The 26,550-nt window shown below is 35.3% G+C and overlaps 1 long non-coding RNA gene across 2 annotated transcripts; it reads left to right on the top strand.

The window, feature by feature from the left end:
- On the top strand, window positions 1–25,314 carry LOC116419792. Of its 2 annotated transcripts, none has more exons than XR_004230095.1 (3): window positions 1–250; window positions 21,943–21,994; window positions 23,675–25,314. It is a non-coding gene; the product is annotated as an uncharacterized LOC116419792 (long non-coding RNA). The 2 variants fall into 2 exon arrangements; XR_004230094.1 differs by lacking the exon at window positions 1–250 and adding an exon at window positions 21,472–21,782.
- Window positions 25,315–26,550: the final 1,236 nt, after the last annotated feature.

Genomic DNA, 26,550 nt, shown 5'->3' with positions numbered 1-26,550 from the left:
GACTTCAGAAAGTATTTCTCTAAAGGATATTGCACAATATGTTTCTGCTCATATAAGGTTTATCAACTATTTCAGCAAATCAGGCACAGTCTTTCATATTACAATTTCAACTTCCTTTGTTCTCTGAAGCTCCGAATGAGAACAGAACCAAGACAGTGAGGAAAGAAGTAATCATTGCATATGTGATGTGGTAAAGAAAAGCAATCAATACAAAGTCTGGAAAGGAGAAATGCTACACCTCTTCATTCAGGTATAATTTTATTTGATATTGAATTTCTGAATGCCCAATTTGTTTAGTTAATGGGTATAAGAAATGTACATTGAACTCTAGCCATTATGGTACAGTAGTCTTGAATTTAGGAAAACTGCAGCTTAAATCATTCTTCTAGGATAAAGACGCTATGTAACTGATGACAAGGCATTTAATCTGTTTTCAGGCATATGTTTTCAGTTCATGGATTGAATGTGATTGCCGGATGATGGTCGTATTGCATATTGCACATATGCATAGTAACTGTGTAACTGAGGATATCATTTAAATGTTCTGCACTTAAATTTCTCATCCATAACATGAGTATAATACTTGCAGGATCTCGCAGAGTTTAGGCTGAGAATATGCTCTTAGAAATATTTTGCAAAGAATACTAGTTAATCATTAGTTCTTATATATTATATTATATATTCCATATATAATATAATATCTATTATCTATCCCACATAAATAGATACTACCTATAGTGCAGGTTAGGATAAACTGTACAAATTTTTATTCTAGTGGGATAAGATAAGTATCCAATGAATGAGTTCCTTTGGATAAAGTGTTTTGAAAAATCTAACTTTTTATGAACATATTTTGTGAAAATACACAATAACTTCTATTATCATTATAATTAATATTATCACTATCATTGATGTTTAACAGGAGGCATGAAATTAGCTAGAGAAATGATTCTGCTGGAAAGACTTGGATTCAAATTCAGATTGTGAAAGAAACTCTTTTTTGTGCATCTCTCCAAATCCCTTTATATTTTCAAAACTTGAGGCAATTATAACTATTATAGGTTGATATCACTGAAGTTGAAGGAGAGATTTTCTTTCCTGGTATAACCTCCTACTTTGATAAAATCAAAGATCTCTTTAAATATTATTATTAGAAAATCCATATTACATATCAAGTATATATCCATCCATCAATCCATCTATCTATCTATCTATCTATCTATCTAACCATCTATCTAAAGAACAAGACAATGATTTCACATATAAAAAATAACAGATAAGCAAATGTTCTCTTTTTTAATGTCTTGGACTTTTGAATCTTTGATTGAAACACAAATCTCCTGTTACCAAAAATCACATGCTCCAAAATGGGGGAAAATAAATGAAATAATCCAAGTTGTTAAGGTGAGATAGGAAAAAGTGTATTCTAGCAGTGATGTGGTTATTAGTGTTATTTAGAAGAATTAATACACTAAAATTGATTATTTAAATTAATAAAGTCAGGGTGATGAATGTAGATTTCAGATAGCAATACAGTAAATCTATCGGAAACAAAAATCTTCACAGCAAATCTTTAGAGATTACTAGTGGGGCAAAGAGGAAAATGGAATATACTATACTATCAAAACCATTTTTAATCAGTGATGATTTTTTTTACTACAATAACAAATAACTACAAGAATAAACAAGAATACAATACCTTAATGTTAAGAAAGACTTTTGTTTGCTTTTCCTGGAGACAGTGTTCCCTACCCTAATTATTCTCAAGATAAAATTAAAAGACTTAAAACAACCAATTAGGGCTAACCTTTGAGTAGTCAAAAAGAAAGAATGCTACATTTGCTTTATGAAGATTTGAGATTACAAATTGGCTTTGCAACACATTATCTGTACCAACCCAAAATAGTTCTGTATCTTTCAAGGCTGTCTTTTAAAGGAGTTGGGCCCAAGATTTCTAATATCCCATGCAACTGAGTCTGTAACCCTGTGATTCACTTTAAAAGCTCCCTCCAAATGACTTCCTCGAGGACTTCAGCAATCCTTTAGTTATATATTAAAGAGCTTCTGCCCATTTTGTAGAGATTTGAGGTACGTTCCTCCTTCCTAAAAGGCTGAAACAGAAACTAGGACTTTGACACATTAGAGAATTGACATGCATATGTGTATGTAATAGTGTCAAGGTGCCTGAAATCTCACCTAAAACTTAAAATTTAGTCAGGACAATGTTTCTGGAAATACAAAGCAATTGACAAATTGTCTATCATCTATCTATCTATCTCTCTAATCATCTAGGATCTCTGTATGTATACAGATACATTTTGTATCAGGTCATGCTAGTATCTTACAAAAAAGAATAATCTCAGGATTGTAGTGCAGTGTGTGTGTGTGTGTGTGTGTGTGTGTGTGTGTGTGCAGAAGTGTATATAGGATGGGTCAGGAGTAAAGGTCCTATTGAGTAAATCAGTTGACAAAGGCCCAGTCTGCACAATGATGCATATGTTTTCAGTTCATGGATTGAATGTGATTGCCGGATGATGGTCGTATTACCAGCTTTTCAAAATGTTCTGATTACCTCTCTAAGATGGTAAGTAAGAATAAATTGAAGTTCATGACTTGTCTGGGTAATAAAGTGCCTCTATTATTTCCTTCTAGAATTTGATAATCCTTATTCATGTTGTTACAAGATGAATTTCAGGACCCTGGACAACATGAGCAATTGTACCATCATCATGGAATTCTTCCTTATGGAGTTTTCCAGCATCCGAGAGCTGCAGGTCTTGCACGCCATTCTTTTCTTGCTGATTTACATTGCAACCCTGATGGGGAATCTCCTCACTTTCACTGCCATTGTCACTGATCCACAACTTCACTCACCAATGTATTTTTTTTCTGAGCAATCTTTCCCTGTTGGATCTTGGCTTCATCTCAGTCACTCTTCCTAAATTCATTGTGAGTTCTCTGACAGGTAATCAATCCATTTCTCTCCTGGGCTGTGCTGCTCAGGTTTTCTTCTTTATCTTCTTTGGGGCAACAGAAATTGCTTTGCTTGTGGTGATGTCCTATGACCGCTTTGTGGCCATTTGCCACCCCTTGCACTATGGGGTCACCATGACACCATTCCATTGTCTTTGGGCAGCAACTGGTTCATGGGTCAGTGGGCTCATCTATTCAGCTGCACACACAGGGAACATGTTCCGTCTGCCTTTCTCAGGATCCAATGTGATCCATCAGTTTTTTTGTGACATCCCTCATGTCTTGAAAGTCTCATCTTCTGAGGTTCGTGATACTGAGTATATACTCCTTGCCACCAGTTTCACTTTAATTTTATTCTGCTTTGGCTTTTTAGTTATATCCTATACTTATATCTTCTCCACTGTATTTAAAATACCCTCTGAGGAAGGGCGCTACAAAGCTTTGTCTACCTGTTCACCTCAACTCATTATCTTCCTTTTATTTATTCTTGCTGGCATGATCACAGTCTTCAGTCCTTTATCAGACAATTCCCCAGTGCAGAATCTTCTGATGTCAATGATTTACATAATATTGCCTCCATTTATGAATCCTATCATTTATAGTCTGAGGAATATGAAAATCAAGGGTGCACTGGGTAGGATTATCAAAATGATCTTTTTCCCCAAGAATATGCCTATTTCTAAAACAATTAAAACATAAGAGAATTATGAAGGAGATATTGCATGCCCAATATAACAAAACAACTAGCCTAAAGGAAATTAATATTTTAATTTTTTTCTACAAATAAAAATTATACACCAAAATATAATTAATAAAAATCACAGACTATTATTTTATTTAATAGCTACTGAGCCAGATTCTCTCAGTGATGGCTTAGCATTTCTCCTTGGCTTCTCTCTTCAGCCCAATCAGGTTTGGGTGAAGATGTTTCAGTTCCTTACAGTGTACTTTGAAGGGTTAAAACAGAGAGAAAATAGGAAATCGCCTGAACATTAATCACTAAAACTCAGTAGTTTTACTGAGCTGAAACTGTGGTAGTGAAAAGAATGATCAAGAAATCTGGACTCTGTCAGTCGTAGTAGCACTGTGAATTCTTCTACTGATGTAGATTTGAGAAACACATGGGATAATGTTGAGTTGTATTCTGCTGTCTTTGCCTTTGAGAACAACAGGGAGAAGACTATGAGAGGTGTTGAGCCCAGCAATTTATGATTTGCTATTTGGACAATAATTGCTTCTGTATTTCTCTGGCTCATCTGAGTCTTTTGCATCATATGCATTTTCTGTGATGGTAGAAATAAAGGCCTCTCTATACTCTATATCTGAAGTTTTTCTTGAATGTTTGAGTGAGAGTTGTGGACACGAAGCCATCTGAAGCGTTGTTTTGAATATTACTCTTTTGAAAAATTGTTTTGTGAGCATATTCCAAGGAAAGATATTGACCCTTTGAATTTCCCAAATAAATTGATTTGGTCTCTGCGAATCCATAATCTTTGGGGACATTGTGCTATAGGTTAAGGACATAATTTATTAAATACTTGTATATGCTGAGCCCCTCTTTTAGTATCTTACTATACTTTGATTAATTTCCTTTTTGTAATTTAGTCACACGATAATACATTAGAGCAGGAAGGAGGAGCAAATTTTACTCCCATCTTACAATAAGGAATATTGTCATTTCATTGAAAAATCTTTCAACAAATTTCTAAACAACAACAACAACAACAACAACTAACACATGCACAAACACGTACACACAGGAGGTTTATTCATGAGGCACTGGACTAGATATCTGTATTCGTGACGATGAAAAAATGATCCCAGAAATGTGTGATCCATATTATAGGGCAGGAATAGAGAGGACCAAATTCAATCAATCTATTTATCAATTACTACTAATTATTATAATTGTATATTATTATAGTATACATAAAATACATATTATATGATACACTGTATATGATATATATATATATAATATTATTATATTTTCATATAATATATATCATTATGTAATTGTATAATAATTCCTGCTTCCTTTGTGGCAGGAACTATACTAAGCACTGAATTCCTTACACAATCCACAACAAGAAAATGAAGCACAAATACTGTACCAAAAAGTAGAGAAAGAGAGAAGATTCACAAAACAGAAAAAAAATTAATTGCATCTGGTTTTATTATCCCAAGCCTCCTAAATCTACTAAATTCTCCTTATATGTACTGACATCCCTTCCTTTTTCCTAAATGAAAGGAAGAATCCTCTCCAAAATGTAACAGATGTGCTGAAATCCATCCTCAGCACTATTTTCCCTTTACCTTTTCTTCCTTAGTGTTTTTATCCCTAACCATTATTGTACCTATCATCAATTTGAAGCTGACTCTCAGTTTTGCATAAACCTCTATCAAATAATGCAATTCTTGATATTATTTTGCTCAATATTATGAAATAATAATTGTAGTTGGCCACAAAATAAATATGCTGCAATGTAAATAGAGTCTTGCAATTAAAAAGGATTCTCCAAGAGAGGGAGTTGAGGTTATTTTTAGGATGATTAGGACTTACCTATTCTGAACATCTTTCTTTGGCAATGTTGTCCATATGTCATCAGATTATATTCTCCTCCCAGACCTTCTATCCTTCTAATGCTCCCACTTCTGTGAATGTCACCACTATCTTTGGAGTCACTCTACTTTAGAAACTTGACTCTCTTGGCCTTAGCCCCCATTATTTAATAAACTGGAAAATTATTGCTATATATATATATCAATATATATTACTATATATTGGTATATATCATTTTCATGGTATATGCAACATCTTATTACTTTTGTCCACTTCCAAAATCAAACTCACCTTGAACATCATCAGCCCCATCATCATTGTTATCATCATCATCATCATCATAGATAGAATTTTTTATAACACCTACTATAGGCCAGGTACTGTGCTAAATACAAATATCATCCCATTTGATCCTCACAACAATCTTTTTTTCTTCTTTTTAAAATTTAATTTAAATTTTTAATAGTACTTTATTTTTCTCAATACATGCAATAATAGTTTTCAATATTTACCTTTGCAAAAGCTTGTGTTCCAAATTTTTCTTCTCTCCCTCTCTTCTCTCCCTTTCTTCCCATGCTTTCCTAAACAGGTTAAACATGTGCAATTCTTCTAAATGTATTTCCATATTGGTCATGCTATGCAAGAAAAATAAGATCTGATGGGAGAAAACCCAAAGGAACAAACAAACAAAGAAAGAAACAATAATAAAGGTTAAAAATACTGTTTTTACCTACATTCAGTTTCCATACTTCTCTTTCTGAAAGCAGATGACACTGGAATTGTCTTGAATCACCTGATTGTTGAAAAGTGGCATCTAGTTTCAAGAAGAAAAATGAGAGAGGAGAACACTTTGGAATTATGCCAGAGAGATATTAAATTGTCTATACCCTTATTTTACTTGTGTATTTTATTCCTTGTTTTATTCTATAAATAAAATTTTATAAAAATTTTTAAAAGAAGGATGGAAGAGGCCAACTGTATATCATATTGCTGATGGAAAGATTTTGGGAAGACATGAAAGGAGCAGAAAATCTCCATCTTTTTATCTTCACCTAGGTACAATAGACACTGAGTAATTTTTCTTGGATGAGATTTCGAAGGTTCCTTCTTGATTTAACTTAGTTTCCTCATACCCAATAGGAGAGCTCCTTCACTCTGCTTTGTCTAGTAGGTATTTTTTTATGTATGGCCCTTCTGATATATTTTGCAATGATTTGGATAATTGCTTCCCTCAGTTCACTTTGTGTGTTCATTTTGGAGCTGCCATTATGTAGGAAAGCTCTGGATTTGTCACTTTCTCCTCAATAATATTGGCAATTTATTAGAAATTAGATTAAGCCCAATCATACATCCTAGAGTGATTACATTTAAGGGATCAGACAGATATAATATTATTCTAATATTCCATCTCTCTAAGGAAAGTAGAGTGGTAGACTGTGGCCCCACATCTGCTTCCACATCTATCAGGAATAAAAGCTCCCTGGAAGAAAACTGGTAGAAGAGAATGAAATGTCTATTTTCTCTTCCTCTGGGCCACAAATCTATCCCTCTCTATTATAACTTTGTTATATGTGGAGGCTTCTTAACATTATATTGCTTTTTGTTATATCATATTGTGTCGTAGCATATAAAAACAAACAACAGTTGACTACAAGAAGATTCAGATTCAAAAATTCCTGCTTTTAGTTCTAGCATTCTGTTCTACCACCTATGTTATTCTAGAATGGGGTTACCAGTCCAAATATGCTAAGAGTACTGGTTAGATGAATTGGGATCAAAAGGATAGGAAGGAGTATCCAAGATGTGCAGAAAGTCAAGAGAAATTGCTGAAGGCCGTTTTGATCAGAATGATCAGCAAAATTCAGAGAGATGTTCCCTGTGCCAGAGAGACTAAATGTCTGATTAAGGCCCTGTCTACAAGAATGGGTAAATTATAGGCTGGAGAAGCAATGCTCATGAAATTCTTGCCTAAATAAAACCAGTTCATTCTAGAATGGATTGACCTTAGGAGTAGAATTAATCAAGAAAAAGAATAGATGATCAGATAGCACATTACTAAAGTATCTAGGTTTGTGATGCTTATAAGTATATCTTAGACGAAATTTTTGTAATTTTTTATTTGTCATTATTATTTATCATGTTCTCTAACCCAAATTTTCTTGGTGCTGAAATATGGATCTCCAAATAAATTTTCTTTAAATGATGAACCGTTAAAACCAAGGAGAAGTATCTTCAGTGTTCCAAAGTGACTTCTGAAAGACACAATGAGATAAAAGATGGAAGAGCTCTCAGAAGGTCAGTCAGTCATAAAACTTTTATGGAATACCTACTTTATGTAGGTTGTAATTTTTAAGGAATTATTTTCTTCAATTAGCTTTTGTATTTCCTATTCTATTTGGCTAATTCTACTTTTTAAGAAGTTATTTTGTTCAGAGGATTATTTTTTCTCCACTTGTTTTCTTCAGGAAATTTTTATGTTTCCTTTTCCAAACTATTGACCCTTTTTCTTAATTTTTCTGCATAATTCTCATTTCTTGCCCCAATTTTTCTTCTACTTTTCTTATTTGACCTTTTAAATCTTTTTTGAGCTCTTCCAAGAGGACTTTTTGGGCTGGAGACCAATTCAAATTCCCCTTTCGGACTTCCCATGTCATCATTTTGAAAGGCTTGTCCTTTTCTGAGTTTGTATTTTGATCCTTCCTGTTACTAGAGAAGCTTTTTTTATGGTGAAGTTTCCATTTTTTCCCCTCATTTTTAAATGCTGTACTCTCCTCTTACAGTACAGATGACACTGTTCCAAACTTCTTATGCTAGGAACCAGGTATATGGCCACTGGCTTTCCACAGCAGGGCTTCAAGGTCTGTGACTTGCTGAATGTGTTGGGATGGTTCAGTCCATTTATGCCCGTTGTGCAAGGTTCCTGGGCTGACAAATGGCCTTCTTCACTAGAGCTAGAGGCCTCTTAGCTTACCTGCTCTGCCACCAGCCAGCTGAGCTAGGACTGAGAGACCTTATTGATGAGTGCCGTGGCTAAGAGCCTCCCTCTGGCTTGCCCAGCACCCGGTTGCATTCCTTTTTTTTTTTTACCCAAGTGAGACTGATATTTCCTGAAGTCCTTCTATGTTACCTTAATCTAAAAAATTGTTTCACTTCTCTCACTCCAGAATCCATTTAGAAGCTTGATTTAATATTGTTTCTGTGGGAAACGGACAAGAGCTCAGACAAACTCCTGGTCTCTCTCTGCCATCTTGGCTCCCATGTTTCTTTACTTTGAATCAATGAGTCTGTTAGCAGACTCATTCAATGAAATCTGTTACGTGACCCAGTGGCTAGCTCCAACCTACTTGTTAACATGCTCAGAATAGTAAGTATATTCTGGACTCCAGTTCGACCACAAGTGATCTTTATGCCTTCAAACAAATTATTTTTCTTGCCAATTGCCTTTAACTTTAAAATGAGAGGCTTGAAGAAAATGATCAAAAAGTCCATTTTAGAGCTCACACTGTCCAGTTCCCCATTTTGTTTCCTACTCTCTAGAAATTGCATAGTTCTAATTTCTTTTTTGTCCCTTATGTCATTAGAATAATTTCATTTTTCCCTTTTTATATATTTGATCACATGAATAGAAGAGTTAATTTTCTTTTTCCCTCCTTCCCTCCCTTCCTTCCTTCCTTCCTTCTTTCCTTCCATTTCTCCTTCCTTCCTTCCTTCCTTCCTTCCTTCCTTCCTTCCTTCCTTCCTTCCTTCCTTCCTTTCTTCCTTCCTTCCTTCCTTCCTTCTTTCCTTCTTTCCTTCCTTCCTTCCTTCTTTCCTTCCTTCCTTTCCTTCCCAAAACACTCTGGCTCTGCCTGATTGACCAACAAAAGATCTCAGATCATACCTACCAAATGGAAACAACAATTGTTGCTAGTTTGGCCACAAACCTGAGTTCTTCCCCTCCCAGGTTGATTTCTTTACTTATTTACCAGGATTCATTTCTGAATAACTAGGTAAAAATACTATTCTTTGCATTCTTCTTCTTCATCATTGAATGGGCAGTTGATTCATTCAAACTGAGACCTGTTAAAGACCTTACCTTAAAAAAGTCAAGCTCTCCCACTGAAGGTCTTCCACTACATCCATGGTTACCTATAACCATCCTGATCAATGCTCTGGCCACTGGATCCAGAAGGTTCTAGAGAAGAAAATGAGGCTGGTGACCTTGCATAGACCCCCCCCCCTCTCAATTTGTATTCACTTGTATGTCATGGCATCACATCCCCTATGGCTTGGTCAAAATTGAGAATGAAGGATGAACTATGACACAGTCCATTAAAGAACTATTTCTGGGTAACTTCTGATTGTATCTTTTCCTCTAGATTTATTATCCAGGATTCCCTCTACTTTCCAATGACTTGTAAATAGTTCTCATTCAGGTTTTCAAGCACTTAAGGGTATACCAAGTAGAGAATGCCAATTCTGCTTCCCCCAAATATCAGACTTTCTATTTTTTCTTCCATTTTGACCATTAAAACAAAGGACAGTTCCTAAATAAAAAATTGACATTCCTTCATGAACTTTCCCTCTGTATCTGGTTTCTTTCTTTCCATCCTTCTTGTATAATTCTATCATACTAATTATACTCTAAACATTAAATTTCAAGATCATTGTACCTTCACGGAAAGTAGATTATAGAATAAGAACACATTTTCTTCCCTTTCACTGAAGGCTGTCACACATTTTGTTATAATCTACCTTTCCAAGGATTTCTTATCCTTATGAACCCCAATTTCCAGGAAAATTCAAGATCTCCCTCTTCTCTCCATTCCTGGATCTCATTATTCTTGCTGTTACAACGCGTTCCTTTAGAATTTTGACTAATGGTCGGGCTCCATGCCATTGTGTCCATGTGATAGCACAAACTAAAATATGATTTGAATCAGGACTGCATAGCTTTTATAATCTTTTTATCTTCAGTGCCCACACTTGACCTTGCAAATAGTAAGTGATTAATAAATGCTTGATTAATTTGGATTATATTTCCATTCAGGAAAATGACTATAGAAATAGTGGGGGCAACTTGAATCCAGAATCCAAAAAAAGTGATTGGATATGATATATATCTCTGACCTCCAAATGCTTGTATTTTCTGGAGAGAGTTTCTCTATTGAGTTCATTGAATTCTCTGCATTATAACTTGGCTTATTATGAGAAAGTTCGTTGGGTAACCAGAAAGAATTCTATTGCCATGAATTCTTAAATTAGTATTATTTACCAAATATGAATCCATACAAGTATAAATATATTATTATATTAAATGTGCTTATATGTAGACTAGATATTCATATATGTAGTAAGTATACACATATGTATATATAAAGTATATATTTTTTATTACATCATATTTATTATAAATATGTGCAAAATGCAAGAACAAATGTTCTTTGAGATATTAAGATATAAAAGATATCTTAGCCTAGTCCCTGTCATTGACACCATACTTTCTACCTTTGTCCTTTGCCCATTATTAAGATATTTGTTGACAGAGGAAAAACAGTTTTTGGAGGCCCCCTCACTCAGGTGAAGTCAGTGAGCTTTGAAGTTCTCTCAAGTATCAAGACCTTAATGATTGAAAAGAGGGAAGTACATCACAAAGTATAGTGTTTCTTGCCAAAGAAGGGACTCAGCTGCAGACCTTCTGGGTAGTATGATCTCCAACATTCCTCACTCCCCACCAGAGTTCATAGTGTTTGGCTTAGTCCTGGGAGACATAGAATGACTAGTAACAACTGATAAAGTTTTATAACTATCCTCTGACCTCTTCATCTGTGTTTTATTCTATGGTTGTGGATAATAATAACCTAGGAAATAATGGGAGCTTAAAGGCTTATTTGCAAAATAGGCATGATAAATAGGTCACTCAACTTCCCAGTCAGTCCAAAGATACTGAATACAGAGTGAGACAGATTTTTGTAGATTAAAACAAATTAAACAAATTAGACCAATTAATTAAAAGAAAACAATTAATAAGGTACAACCATGATACGAAATAAAGTAATCTGGTCTCTAATTGTAGAAAAAATTAGAGACTACCAAGCTAGTAGGGTGAGAGTTCCTTAGAATCAGAAAAGGATGTGTCCCACTCTTCCCATGAAACTATATCCAATCAAAGGAACATGGAATCAATTACTGATTGACCAGGAAGGAGTCAGTTTTCAGTTAAGACCTAAAGGTTGCTTGTGAGACCTAGAGATATAATTATGAGAAAACTCCTTGCCTCAGTCTTCAGGAATGACAGGATTTCATAATCCAGTTCTATAGTTAAGGGTCTCTATGTATCAGAGGGAGATGGTCCAGCTTCCCACACAGGACTAGGTTCAAATAATGCAATAAAGTTTTCTCATGATTCCTATAATTGAAAAAAAATTTTCTCACAAAACAGAAATTTAATTAGATCCATTATTGAGTAGAAAGGGAACTGAGTTAACTCCAGAATTGAGTCACAAGATGAAGTCCATGTCGTTTACGCAATTCCCACATTACACACAAGACCATTGAACATTGTTCTGACTTTGCAAGGGAAAATTACAGGTTAGAGTTTCAGCATTTGATTAGTAAGGAGAAACTTTAGTTCTACATCTCTATTTATATACTTACATATGTGTGTATGTAGATATGGATATATAAATATGTCTCTCTGTGTGAATATATTATATATATTCATAGAAATATGAGTAAAGAAACTCTATTGGACCCACTCTTGTCATATACTTAGAATTTGAGCTATGACAGATTTCATTTCATGAAATCGTGATTTCATGAAATTCATGATTTCAAGTTATCTCTAGAGTAAAAATCTTCTGTTTCTTCAATCTATCTCAAAATACAATATGGACTGTGGATTGCACTGACCTTTGGTCTGCAGACACATTCAGAGGCCCAGTGAGAGGAAGAGGCCTGAAATTAAGATTTCTCAGCAATTGACTAAGGAAGAGATTTTAGGGCTACCACAAAAATAAATCTGTTCTGTCTTTAATCATAAAATTGGTGACTTAGAGGATGATTTCTAGTCAGCAATGATGCAGTCAAATTGATTGTGTCCTCCCTGATGGGCTGCTTTTGAGATATTAAGATATAAAAGATATCTTAGCCTAGCCTTAGTAATAAAAAATATTACAGATCTGAGTCATTAGAGATATTGGTTAAATCTAAATGACTCAGATCTGTAATATTTTGCCCCTACCTGCATCTCTGAACCACAGTTCACGGGATGATTTCTATGGACCAATTCTGATTCTTTCTTCAGATCACGTGTGGCAGAGTGGCTTCCTTTTTCCCATGTGTCATATAGACCTCGTAAACTTTTTTTCTAAAGTACTATCTTAGTAATCCATCCTTATCAGAAATTTGTCTAATGACTCCCTATTAAATATTAAATATTGGTTTCCCTGTTGGAAAGATCAAATTGTTTCCCTTATCATCAAAAATGCTCATTCAGTTCCACTCCAATTTAAATTTGTCTCTCTTTGAACCTTTGTTACTAGGCAAACCCAATTATGTGATCTTTTCCCCAATCTTTGCCCTCACTATTATCAATTCTTATAATGGCTTTCCTTTATAGTTTTTACTACTTATTCTTCAAGGCCAAATTCAAATGACCTTCTATCAGACTTCTGTAATCTTGCCTCCCCGCCTCAGTCAGATAATATCTCTTCTTTAACAGGCCGTATTTTGAGCAGAAATGTCATATGAGGGTTTGGAACCTCATAAGTTCAAATCAAAATTCTGTTGCTTAATTATGTGATCATGAGTAAAGTAATTTTGAGTCAGAGTCAGCTTTCTATTATGTAAAATGAAATGAATAATAATTACACTTCTGACTCCCGGTATTGGGGGGAGAGAAATATCCTACAAATATGAAGTCAAAGTGAAAGGTTAGTTATTATCTTGCACTTTTTTGTCTTAGGCAATAAGCATTTATTAAGCCCTACTGTGTGTTAAGGGTGTTAAGTGCTAGGGATAAAAAAAGAGGCTCACCATAGTTCCTTCCCTCAAAGAGATCACAATCTAAAGGGGGAGACAGGAAGCAAACAGATATATATATATAAACAAGCTACATATATATATGTACACACATTTATATGCATGTATATGTATCTATACATATGTATATATAGACATATATGGCAAAAATTATATATAAATGACATCATTTTCATGAGTAAAATTATATAACTCACATACATGCATAAAGGGATTATATCTGGGCCATCCTTCTATTTGGGGGTCAAAATTTATTCAAACCAATTTCTGGAGATGAGTGGCCCTTTTTTCAAGTACTTCTTGATCTGGAACCACCTTTCACATGTATTTCCCATATCATAGCTTAAATATGTCAATATATTCGTGCATATACACAAACTGTGGGAAGGAAGATAATTTGAGGGTACACTTTCAAGAATATCAGTTGTGGAATAACCCAACGCTTCCTTAACTTAATTTATCCCATGAATCTCTCTGCTGGGATGTTCTGCTCTGAGACCATGGGTTTTGGTGAAGGAAGTGACATGTTAAAATAGATCAATTTAAGTTCTTATTTAATTAGACATCTGGAGGATATAGTAGGTAGGGCTCTGGATTTGGGATTATAAAGTTGTGGGCTGAGTGAAATACTTCCTAACTAAGAGGCCCTGGTAAGGCATTTAATGTTTTTCATCCTCATTTTTTTCATCTTCACAACAGAGTAATAATGCTTTCTACTTCACCGGGTTGTCTTAAAAATGAAATGAGTTGCATATATGTAAATAAATATGTAAATGTTAACTTTTATCATTAATATTAGTACTGTTCATTCTCTCAATAACTATTATTTACTGTAGGCAAAGGATTGAGGTAGAGTACATGAGGGATAGAAAGTTTTAAAAGCCACCTGGTTTGGGAGCCTGAGGGGCCAGGATGTCACAGATGATCACACTTTCTGACCTTGTTACCTTGCACAGACCCTGATCTGATGCAATTTCTGGCAATCCATAATCACCAGAGGAGCCTGCTTGTTGACAAGAGTACAATCCTGGGAGCTCCCTCCTCCCTGCAACCCCAGCCTCATTCTCAGGAGGGGTCAATGGATGTTATGGTCTTCTCACAACTTGTGAAATTAGCCAAATCTCAAGAGACCAGAAGTATATTTGGAAGCATATTTCCAAGCAAGCAAATGTTCTACTTATTACTAGAGACCCAGGTGCAGAGCCCCAGGGCAAGGCAGGCTTTCCCAGCAATTCATTCCTAGCTATTCCTAGCAATAAAGGACTGAGGTCTCTGTGTCTGGCTAAGCCTAAGGGACAAGGAAATTGGCCTCCTGCCCATCCCCACTGATAATGACAATAAGAATGAACTTTTAAGTTCTAAGTTTTGAGCCTTAGAAAAATAATCTGTTTCTTCCACCAATCTAAATCTTTGGACAAAAGAATTTATTTTGTAATTTAAAAGGGATGAATATAAAAGGTCACATTTTAGATTTTATAGTCATTTTCCCAAGGACAAGAAAAAATATGGTTAGATAAATATATATCCAGAAAAAAATCAGGAGATTTTAATGGACAAGTTGTGTGGTGTGATATAGCAATGAAAAAACTAATGCATCATTGGATTAGGCCAATGCATGTCTGGCAAGAATAAGGATATTAGTCTATTGAAAACTACCCTTTTAAGAAAAACTCTTAGTTTTCATTGTAAGAATGATCATGAAGAAGGGCCTTGGGTGTCAGGCATAAAACATGAGAACTTATTGAAAAAACAGGATCCTTTTAATCTTAAAAAGAAATTATTGGGGTTCAAGGGGACCCCAAAATATTAGGGTTCCAGATGGGTGTTGTGAGTTATCTCAAAAGAACTTGCAGGCTCAGACCCATCTCCAAGTCAATTAAATTAAATGATGTCAGCAAAGAACTAGGAGCAAGAAGGTCAATATTTTATAGGGAATAATTAGAGAAGCCAGGTGTTTCATATCACTAATATGCTAATTTTATAGATTAGAGGGGCAGTTGAAAAGTGCTTTGGTTCTAACTTTGTGCACAAGTGCAGGGCCCATAATTCTCTGGGTAGGTCTGGGAGTGAGGAGAACCTTCCAGACATGTGTTTTTAGGCCTGAAATGTCTCTAGATCAAGTGGTGGGCATCCAATTTTGTCTGTGCCCACTTTAAGTACTTCATTATTGCTGCTCATTTGTCTCAGAAACCCTGTTATTACCGAACAACAGGCATCCTTTGGGGCTCAGCGTCCTGGCCATATACAGTAAATTGAGGTAAGACAGCCTAAAGGAAGGAATACATCATGAGAACTACCTCATTGCCAAGGTTAGGGGGCCTCAGGGTTGTAGCTACATCCTTTCTGAGAGCTGCACCATATCAAGGTGAATTCTGGAGAGTACTGAGGACTAGTGAGAGTAAGGTCAATCAATCAATAAAATATTTATTAGGATTTATTTATGTGAGCATTGGGAATAGAAACAAAAGCCAAAGCATGGTCTTGTTCTCAAGGAACTCACATGTAAGTGGAAGGAAATCTCAAAGAGAAGAAACTATCAGCAGAAGTTATTAAGAAGGGTCTTTTGTAGAAAGTGGCATTTTAGCTAATTCATATTCATATTCAATTTGTGGTCCATTAAAATCTCCTGATTTTTTTCTTGATATATCATCTATCTAACCATAATTTTTATTGTTCTTGGGAAGATGATTTGGGAAGATTTCAGACCTAAAATATGATCTTTTAGATTTATCCCTCTTTAATTTCAAAATAAATCCTTTGATCCAAAGATTTAAACTTAATTAAGAGGCAGAGAAGAGGCAGTGCTTTCTAACTATGGGGTGCATCCATTGCAAAGACCTATTGACAGGAGATGAAGCATCTTGTTTGATGAACAGTGGGTAGATCAGTATATTTGAATCATTGAGTGTGAAAGAGAGTAAAATAGAAAAGAATCAAATTAGGGAAGAAGGATCCAGATTGTGAAGAATGCTACTTAGCAAAGAAAGTTTTATCCTGCCGGTAACGGAAATAGAAGGGTTTATTGAATTGGGTTATTAAGTAAAAGATGGATTAGAATATAGAATTTTGAGGCATAGAGTCAAATTCATCTTCTTCCCATTGTAGTACTCTGTGTAAACCCTACCAGCACTTCTGGGCCTTGCAGTTGCCCTAGAAAAGATCACCAAGGATCTCCATTTGTTGCCCAACATCAGCCTGGGGTGTTACCTCTTTAGAAACTCCCTAGATGGCGGCTCTAGCTGCGGAGGACTCCTTGAGGTAACTATCTGGACTGATCAGACCTTGTGTAATTATAGCTGTGACAGGCAGCCAAGTCAGTGATTACCCTCAAGGGACACTTTCCATGCTTCACTTTCCATGGTGCTGACCAGCACCCCAGGCTCTCTAATTTTACACAGGCAATTTCTTCAAGGAAACCTCATTCAGATCCTCCTAATTACTTGAGTGGTTCAATGGAGAGTACCAGGCTTGAAGAGCTGAGTTCAAATCCTGGTCTTGGACATTTACTAGCTGACGTGGTCTGCCTCAGTTTCCTAAATTGTAAAATGGGAATTGTTATAAAGATTAAATGAAAAAAATGATCAAATGAGACAATAGTTATAAAACCCTTAACACAATGGCTGATACACAGTAGATGTTTAATGCTTTGTAAATTAAATGATAAATAATGTGGCAGCTCTTCAGGCCAGGTAATTATTTGGTTAACTTTTTTTTCTCTAGATCATAAATGTGATTAAAAGGAACATAATTAAAAGGAATATATTATTAATTAGTTAAAGGAACATATTAAAAAAGGAACATAATCTCCCATAAGGATCTCTGCTGTCCTGTTAGTCTTGGCCAAGTTGATCTCCACATTCACATAGAACTGACATATTAATAGTATGGATATTTTATTGTAATTTTATTGATTTCATTTTATTTTTTCTCATTTAATTTAAGCTTCCCAAACAGGTTAGTTAAACCATCTGAGGTCTGTAGGGACACAGTAGGTAAATCACTGGACTTGGACTCTGGTAAGAAAAAAGGTCAAATCCTTCCACCTTGCTGTGGGACTTGGTACAAATCATTAAATTTTTTTCAGCCTTGATTTTCTCTGTTGTAAATGGGAGTAATTACAAGATCTACTTCACAGAGCTACTGTGAGGATCAGCTGAGATAACATATATAAAGTGCTTTGTAAAACTTAAAAGACTATAAAAATGCTGTCTAGTATTGCCATTTACATGAATATTTTGTATATTTGAAATCCTTGGAGGAAGTTGCCCTTTGTCAATGGGTCAGTGTATATTCCAAGGAGGCCTCCCTGTACATTCTTACCTGAATCCTCCCTTGTGTCTTAATTGTCACCGTGACTCTCAAAGCTCTCCACTGTATCTTCAAAATGCCTTATATTTCTATAAAGAAAAGTTCTTGGAGCTGGTGAAGCACAAACTCCCCTAAGATCTACCCAAAAATAAGGACTTTGAGCAGAATACTATCAATAGATTAAACTTGCTGTGTCTGGAATAGCCCTAGCTAAATTCTGAGAGGTTTATTCCTGTCAGATTCATCTTTAGGGGATGAATTATTTGATGATGAAGACTTCAGTAATTCAGTAAAATTCAGTAATTTTAATGGCTTTGTTATCTGCCTCAGTTTCTTCATCTATAAAATGGTAAAAAATAATAGCATGATGTGTCATAGTTATTATGAAAATGAATTGAAATCATATTTGTAAAGGATTTTTACAAATCATAGAGTCATATAAATATTACCTATCTTTACACTGTAAGAATGAGGGACTTTCCCACAGACACACAGTTAGCAAATATTGAAGTGGGACTTGAATGTAAGTCTTCTTGGTTCTGACACCATTTCTCTTTTTGTTACTTCATGATGTCTCATATATCATTCTACATTCAGATTAATGGGGACTAAAACAGCAGAAAGATTAATATAGATAACACATAATAATAATAATAATATTTAATTAAGAGAGTTGAATGTAAAAAGAGAAGTAGCTTAGTATTCCATGCTCTGCTATATCATTATTACACACGTGTTTTCCATGTATTTTGCTGAACTTTATTTCAACAACTACCCTCTTGATCTGTGATTATACTAGTCATTAGGTTTACCTTCAACTCAGCTCCAGAAGGACATCTATCAAACTAGGGAGCATTTATTAAGTACTGTTGGGAACTGTGACAGGCAATAGGGATATAGTAATGGAAATTTCTTCCCTGTTCATGCAGGGCTTTTATTATACATGTGCTAACTAGTTTTCCATATGCAGTGACATTTCATTGAAATCTATTTAACAGTCTAAAGATCAGTTCTTTGAAAACAAGAATAAGGAAACTTACATAGGTTTGGTATGGACAGGAAGGGAGCATGGGATGAACAAAGACTTATAAAGGAGAAATGCAATAATGTCATCCAAAAAAGTATGATTGATAAAGTGGTAAGAGCAATAACAACTGATAAACAGATTGTATTATCTCTTGGTATCTTGGTTAAGTTGAGGGGAAATGGGAAGGGTATTTAGCAATGGAATGGTTCTACTATATTGAACTCAAGAAGAAAAATGGGACGCATCACTCAGGATGGGAGAACCTGGTAGGTTCTAGTAGAAACCTGGTAGGAATATTCACAAGGAGGAGATCCAAGCTCCATAGGAGTGAAAACTGGAGTATCCACTGAGCAAACATGATAAAAGACCCTATGTAATGGAACTTCTGGTAAAGCAGAATCTTTGTAAGTATTTGGCTTGGTGACAGCAGGAAAACTTTTGAGAGGTCTTCTTGGTTCTGTAGAGAGTCAAAGAGCCTTGTGGTCCTCTTTGAATTCCTTAGGAAGTTCCAAAGACACAAGAGAGGGAAATAGATTAGGAAACCTGTTTTCTACTTGGGGTACTTTTTCAGGATGAGGTGCAGAGCTTTTGCAGGATCTTCCCCAGAGCTGCTTTCTCCTTAAGTGAGGTCATCACGTTTGTCTTGAACTTACAAGAAAGACTATCCTCTTTTTCACTCTTGGTCCCATGGTCACTGAATATGTCATCTAAAAGGCAAAATATTTTCCCACTTTTTACCTTTGCTATGAACTGAAGTGTGTCTCACTTGATGTCTCCCATAATGGGAAAGATGATCAGAGATTGATCTGAGGAAAGAAACTATCTTCAAGGGGAAAAAATACATTCATTGAATTAAAAATAAAAATATTGCGCTAATTGCCCTTCTTTGTGCTTACTTCTTTGAGGATTCAGGGTGTGGGTCATGAGCATGGGCAAATTTGGTCTCATATTCTCTAAAGAGTTTCTATTCTTAATTCTGAAGTTTTCTCTGAGTACTGGAAGGTAAGGAAGTGTTGTAATTTGAAAATATAGACATACATACACACATATATAAAAACGCATACATACATATGTATGTATGTTTGTAATGAGGACCACCCTCCATGTAGAATGGGGGAGTGACATTATTTGGCTCAAAGCAGATGGAATAGACATCTTGCACTCTTCTTCTCTGTCTTTCTCCAAGGGAGCCTTTAAGTCCTTCCAGGAAGTAAAGAAAAAGATTGATGCCAGAAATTTGACCATGCTGCTTTCCTCACAGAAACAAGATAGTAGGATAAAATTGTTTCTATCTGTTCCCTTAAATCTTATTAATCTAGAGGCTATCATTTTCAGGTTCAAGGTGAATTCCTGATCACTGTTTAATAATAAGAGGAGAGGACCTCAAGTTTTATATCTGTCTTGACTCCCTGAAATTTGGATACACATTCCATGATGAACACGTTGGAAGTAGCAAAGAATTGCATTAATCCAAATTCACAACAACCCAAAGTATACATACCAGACAATACAGAGTGATAAAGCATTGGGAATGAGATCAATCAAATCAAGAGAGAGAGAGAGAGAGAGAGAGAGAGAGAGAGAGAGTGAATTGGAGTGGGGGACAGAAAGAGTTGGAGTGGGGGACAGAAAAAGGTAGAGAGAGAGAGAGAATCTCAGCCCAGTGGAAATTTCTTAAAATTTCTAGTGTAGTAAGTTGGATATAAGAATAAGATAGAGACTATCAGACCTTTTCATGTTGGCTTTATCCTTATTCTCTTTTTAGTAACCTGAAGTGGAATTGACATCATCCATTTTCTTTCTCAAATTTGAAAGCCCAAAGAGTCCAAAATAACTGCAACCTCTCCTTCTTCCTGAGCTCTCCCCAAGTCTGGCCTAAGACCTGTGCAGGCACAAGCCATTGATCTGTAACAATGACTACTATGGCTACTACTACTACTACTGCCACTACTACTATTACTATAACTACAACTACAACAACTATTGCTACCAAACAATTATTGCTACTACAACTACTACAACCACTATTACTGCCACTACTACCATCAATACCACAACTAGTACAACTACTACTACTATTATAACTACTACTACTAGTATAACTGCTACTATTATTACTATTGCTGCTGCTGCTAGTATAACTACCACTACTATTATTACAATTACTACTATGAGAACTACTCCCACTACTACTACTATTGCTTTTTTAATTGTGTTTAATTCATCATGACCCCTTAAAGGGTTTTCTTGGTAAAGATATTAGTTTGCTATTTTCTTCTCATTTTACATATGAGGAAACTGAGGCAAATTGGCTTAAGTGACTTACCCAGGTTCATAAATTAGTCACTGTTGAAGGCCAGATTTTAACTCGGGGTGATGAGTCCTTCTGATTCCTGACCTGGCACTTTATTCACTGCATCACCTAGTTGTCCTATTACCACCAGTGCTACCAATACTACTACTATGACTAAGACTACTACTACTACTACTACTACTACTACTACTACTATAACTACCATAACTACTATTACTACTACTATTACAACTATTATTATTACTAGTATCACTACTACTACAACTACTACTCTGACTATTACTATATTTACTACTACAACTTCTACAAATGAAATGTTCTCTGTAATCTGAGGGCAAAGATCATGCAGAAAGGGTATGTTGGAGCAAAGACTTTTGACTTGATAATAAGGAAACTGGTAGCTAGTTTGAGCTTTGGAGTTCTGAGCCACAGTAAGTCTCAAGCCAAATGGCCATCTGAACTAAATTTGGTACAATACAAATAGGATAAGAGTGGGGATTCCAGCCTTCCTTGAAGAAGCAAACTGGCCCAAATTTCAAGCAAAGCTTCTCTGCTAATCATCACTTCCAGCTTTGGTAAGATAGTAAGAACCAAACTTAAAATAAATAATAATAGTAATAATAATTTTTGAAAAGGTTACACAAAGATAAAGAATGTGATTCTCAGAATAATTAAGGTCTTCTCCCTTTAACAATCTTGCATTTAATTATAGCACTTCTCTTTGTTATTCCCCAGACTCAGAAGATGTCTCCCAAATAATGACTGCTCAAGGATCAAGAAGTTCCAGGTGACCAAATTTTTCAAATTATACATACAACAACACATTTTGGTGGATTTACTTTAATTAGTCAAATAGCAGACACACTTGGCTCAAAACAAAGTACTTACTGAGATGTCATCAAAGACACACTAGTAACAAAATATATCTCTTCTATAAGTCTGAGATTCACTATTCAACAAATGTGCATAGCATCAGTGGGGAAAATGGACACACACATAAACAGGCATGATTATTGGGTCACACATTTGGTCTTGGTGATACACATCTCAGGCCCAGCATATCTTTTTGACCCTTACTTCCTAAGGATAAATCCTGCTGTTTCTCCTGGATACAAGGTATCTTCTGGGAAGTTCAGTCTTCAAGGCTTCCTGAGTCTGATCCTATTCTTAATTCATCTCCCAACAGGGAAGGCTGATTTCTTCCTCATACACAGGATTCTAATGACAGAATTTTTCCTCTGCCAGCACTCACTGAACGTATTCTTGTCATATATGGTGTTTCACTTTTGGCAAGTTGCTCCACTGTAGAATACCAGTTAATTAGAAACAATGGAAAATTGAGAAATCCACTTGTACCCCATTTTTTCTCCCCAGCATCTAAAACCATATATTCTCCCTCAAGAATGGGGTTTTTCTTTCATTATTAGGTCCTTTTAAAAATGCTAGAGTTCACTGACATTACTCAAGGTGGTCTACTGGCTTCAATGATTTTTTTCAATAATATTTTATTTTTCCAAATGCAAAGGTAGTTTTCAGCATTCACATTTGCGAAACTTTGTGTTCCAATCCAATGATTTTTAAAGAGAATTTTATCTCACTTTTTATAAGGCCACCAAAGGATAATAGATGAGTTCTTTCTAATCCCATCAAGTTTATCTGAAGGACTCACTTTTATCTAGATCAAAATAGTAAGAAACCAACTTTGTATTTTGTGTAAGATTTGAAGAAACCATTACTTCTGGTAATTGCTCCCTCTGGTACTTTAATGGTATCAACTCATCTACGGGAAATAAATTCATTAGGGATTCTTTGAACAATCTCCATCCTTTATTGAGAAGCACAAAACTGAAATATAAAGTGTTAGTAAATGGACTAATAAAGAATATTTTCAATGGAGGAACATGGAAGGGTGAAGTTGGAGACAATTGAACTCAATTTTGAAATAGAAGTACATTTTAAATAGCTAAGGGTGGTGATTGCCATTTCTGGCACATAGAAGAGTTGCTATAAAAACATCTAGCCAAGAAATCAGTTCTCTTCTTGGAAGAGAATTATAATAATTCAGGATTAAGCAATGAAATTTTGTTGCCCATGGGAAAAATCAATCTTCTTTTGTTTACTGATTTCAATCCTTTGTATCAGGTCAATGGCAAAATGATTTATTAAATAGACAAAGATTATGGGGTTCCTTGGGACATATATAATTAATTTTTGAAATGAATGATTCTTTTGTTGAAATAAAACAATTGTCCAAGTTAAATATTTCGGTGCTTTATCTTTAATTTTTAGAAAAAACATTAAACTATTAATTTCACTTTTAATGTGATGTTTTCTTACCTTGGACATGCAATGTCATTCATACATCCCCTTACTTTTTAATTGTTGTAAAGATGGACATTTCTTTTTTTGGAAAAAAGGAAGTTTTGATTATCCTACTCAGAGCAACCTTGATTTTCATGTTCCTCAGGCTATAAATAATAGGATTCATAAATGGAGGCAATATTGCATAAGTCATTGAAATCAAAAGATTCTGGATTGGTGAAGTGTCTGATAAAGGACTCAAGACTGTGACCATACCAGCAAGAATGAATAAAAGGAAGATAATGAGTTGAGGTGAACAGGTAGACAAAGCTTTGTAGCGCCCTTCCTCAGAGGGCATTTTAAATACAGTGGAGAAGATATAAATGTAGGATACAATTAAAAAGCCAAAGCAGATTAAAACTAAACCTGAACTGGCAACGAGTAGTACATACTCAGTATCATGAACCTCAGGTGATGAGACCTTCAAGACATGAGGGACGTCACAAAAAAACTGATGGATCACATTGGATCCTGAGAAAGGCAGACGGAACATGTTCCCTGTGTGTGCAGCTGAATAGATGAGCCCACTGATCCATGAACCAGTTGCCGTCCAAAGACAACGGAATGGTGTCATGGTGACCCCATAGTGCAAGGGGTGGCAAATGGCCACAAAGCGGTCATAGGACATCGCCAAAAGCAAAGCAATTTCTGTTGCAGCAAAGAAGATAGAGAAGAAAACCTGAGCAGCACAGCCCAGGAGAGAAATGGATTGAATGCCTGTCAGAGAATTCACAATGAATTTGGGAAGAGTGACTGAGATGCAGCCAAGATCCAACAGGGAAAGATTACTCAGAAAAAAATACATTGGATAGTGAAGTTGTGGGTCAGTGACAATGGCAGTGATAGTGAGGAGATTCCCCATCAGGGTTGCAATGTATATGAGCAAGAAAAGAATAGCATGCAAGATTTGCAGCTCTCGGCTGCTGGAATACTCCATAAGGAAGAATTCCATGATGATGGTACAATTGCTCATGTCTTCTGGGCTCCTGTAATTCATCCTGTAACAATATGGGTAGAGGTTACCAAATTCTAGAAGGAAATAATAGAAGCACTTTATTACATAGAAAAACCATCGACTTCAATCAATTCTGACACCATTTTAGAAGCAAGTAGACCATTTTAAAAGTCCATAATATGACCATTCTACAGTAATGCACTTAATCCATAAAATGAAAATATATATTCACTGTACCAGCTCAGCTTTCTTGATTTGACTTACTTAATAGGACTTCTGCTCCTGACCTGCCTATGCACACACACCCACATACTTCACTACAATCCCTAGATTGAATCCTTTTTGCAAGATACCAGCAAAAACCAATGCAAAATATATATATGTATGAATATATATAGATAGATCATAGATGTTAGATAGGCCATTTATTGAATACTTTGCATTGCAAGACACTGTATATTTACTAAAACTTTATTTTTCAGTGAGACTTTAAACATCTTGATATTGTCTATTCCATACACATATTTATTTCCATTCTCTAGGTTGTCAAAGCTCTGCATTTGATATAAAGACTTTTATTTCCAGTACAGTCTTGCTACCTAGGATCTGTTTTTCTACCTGACTTCATAAATTTAATTAATCAGTTGTGACATTCATTCCTCTACTTAACACTACATACACACATATACACACAAACACCCTCAGATATACTGCTAAAGTAGTTTTTTCCCTATCTTTCCTTAACAACTTGGGTTATTTAGTTTATCCCTCTATTTTTAGAGTATGTAAATTTTGATTACAGGATACACACATACACACACACACACACACACACACACACAAACCAAAAGCCAAAAGTCCAAGGCAATAAATGGACCCAGAATATTTGATTGTCTCGTTATTTAGATTGGAAGTCATAATTTGCTCCTAATTTATATTTGATATATTACAAGCATTTTCTTATAGATCTTCCTATGATTTCATTTCTCTAACTACTGCCCTGCTGCCTGCTACATAACAATGATAGTGATAATATTAATTGTAATGATATTTATAATTATTCTATAGGCACAAAACACCTTTTATAAAAAGTTAGACTTTTCAAAACACTTTCTCTAAAGGAATTCATTTCACTGGATACTTATCCATAACCTTGAGAGAGGAGAAGAGCAGATTTTATCCCACTTTTGAGAAATTTTGTAAATTTCTTCTAATCTGCACCCTGATCTGACCTAGAGGATAGTGTCTGTTTATGTAGGATAGAACGATGATAGCTAATATTTACCTTTTACAAAAATCATGTTCACAGCTCAAACAAAATCTCTGAGATGCTGAGAGTACTATAACTATATTATAGATGAGAAATTGAAATTCAGAGAGATTAAATGCCTTGCCTTCAATTACACAGCTTCCATATGCTAGACTCACTCAGTGTCAGGGGTCCTCAAACTTTTTAAATAGGGGTGAGTTCACTGTCCGTCAGACTGTTGGAAGGCTGGACTATAGTAAAAACAAAAACTTTGTTTTATGGGCCTTTAAATAAAGAAACTTAATAGCCCTGGATGAGGGGGATAATCGTCCTCAGCTGCGGCATCTAGTTTGAGGACCCCTGTAGAATTTAAGTTGCAGTTTTCCTAAATACAAGTCTACAACCCTATAATGACTCACTAATGGGTAATTCCATATGTAGAAATCATTCCATACTTTTAACACCCACTTAATTAACTAAACAAATTGTCCATTCAGAAATATAATTAGATAAAACAATACCTGAATAAAAAGTTATGGCATTTTGTCTTTCCAAAGTTTGTATTGAACACTTTTCTTTACCAAATCACAGATACAAAGATTATCTCTGACCTCACTGTGTTGGTGGTTTTCAGTTGGAGCTTCAGAGGACAAAGGGAGCTGAAACCGTATCATCTGAAACTACTAAATTTACTGAAATATTTGATGAACATAATGCGAGTGGAAATATACTGCTCAATATCCTTTAGAGAAATATTTTCTGAAGTTCCCAGTGGAGA

Source organism: Sarcophilus harrisii, chromosome 6 (assembly GCF_902635505.1).
Source record: "Sarcophilus harrisii chromosome 6, mSarHar1.11, whole genome shotgun sequence".
Classification (NCBI taxonomy): domain Eukaryota; kingdom Metazoa; phylum Chordata; class Mammalia; order Dasyuromorphia; family Dasyuridae; genus Sarcophilus; species Sarcophilus harrisii.
This window is presented reverse-complemented; position numbering and strand designations above follow the sequence as displayed.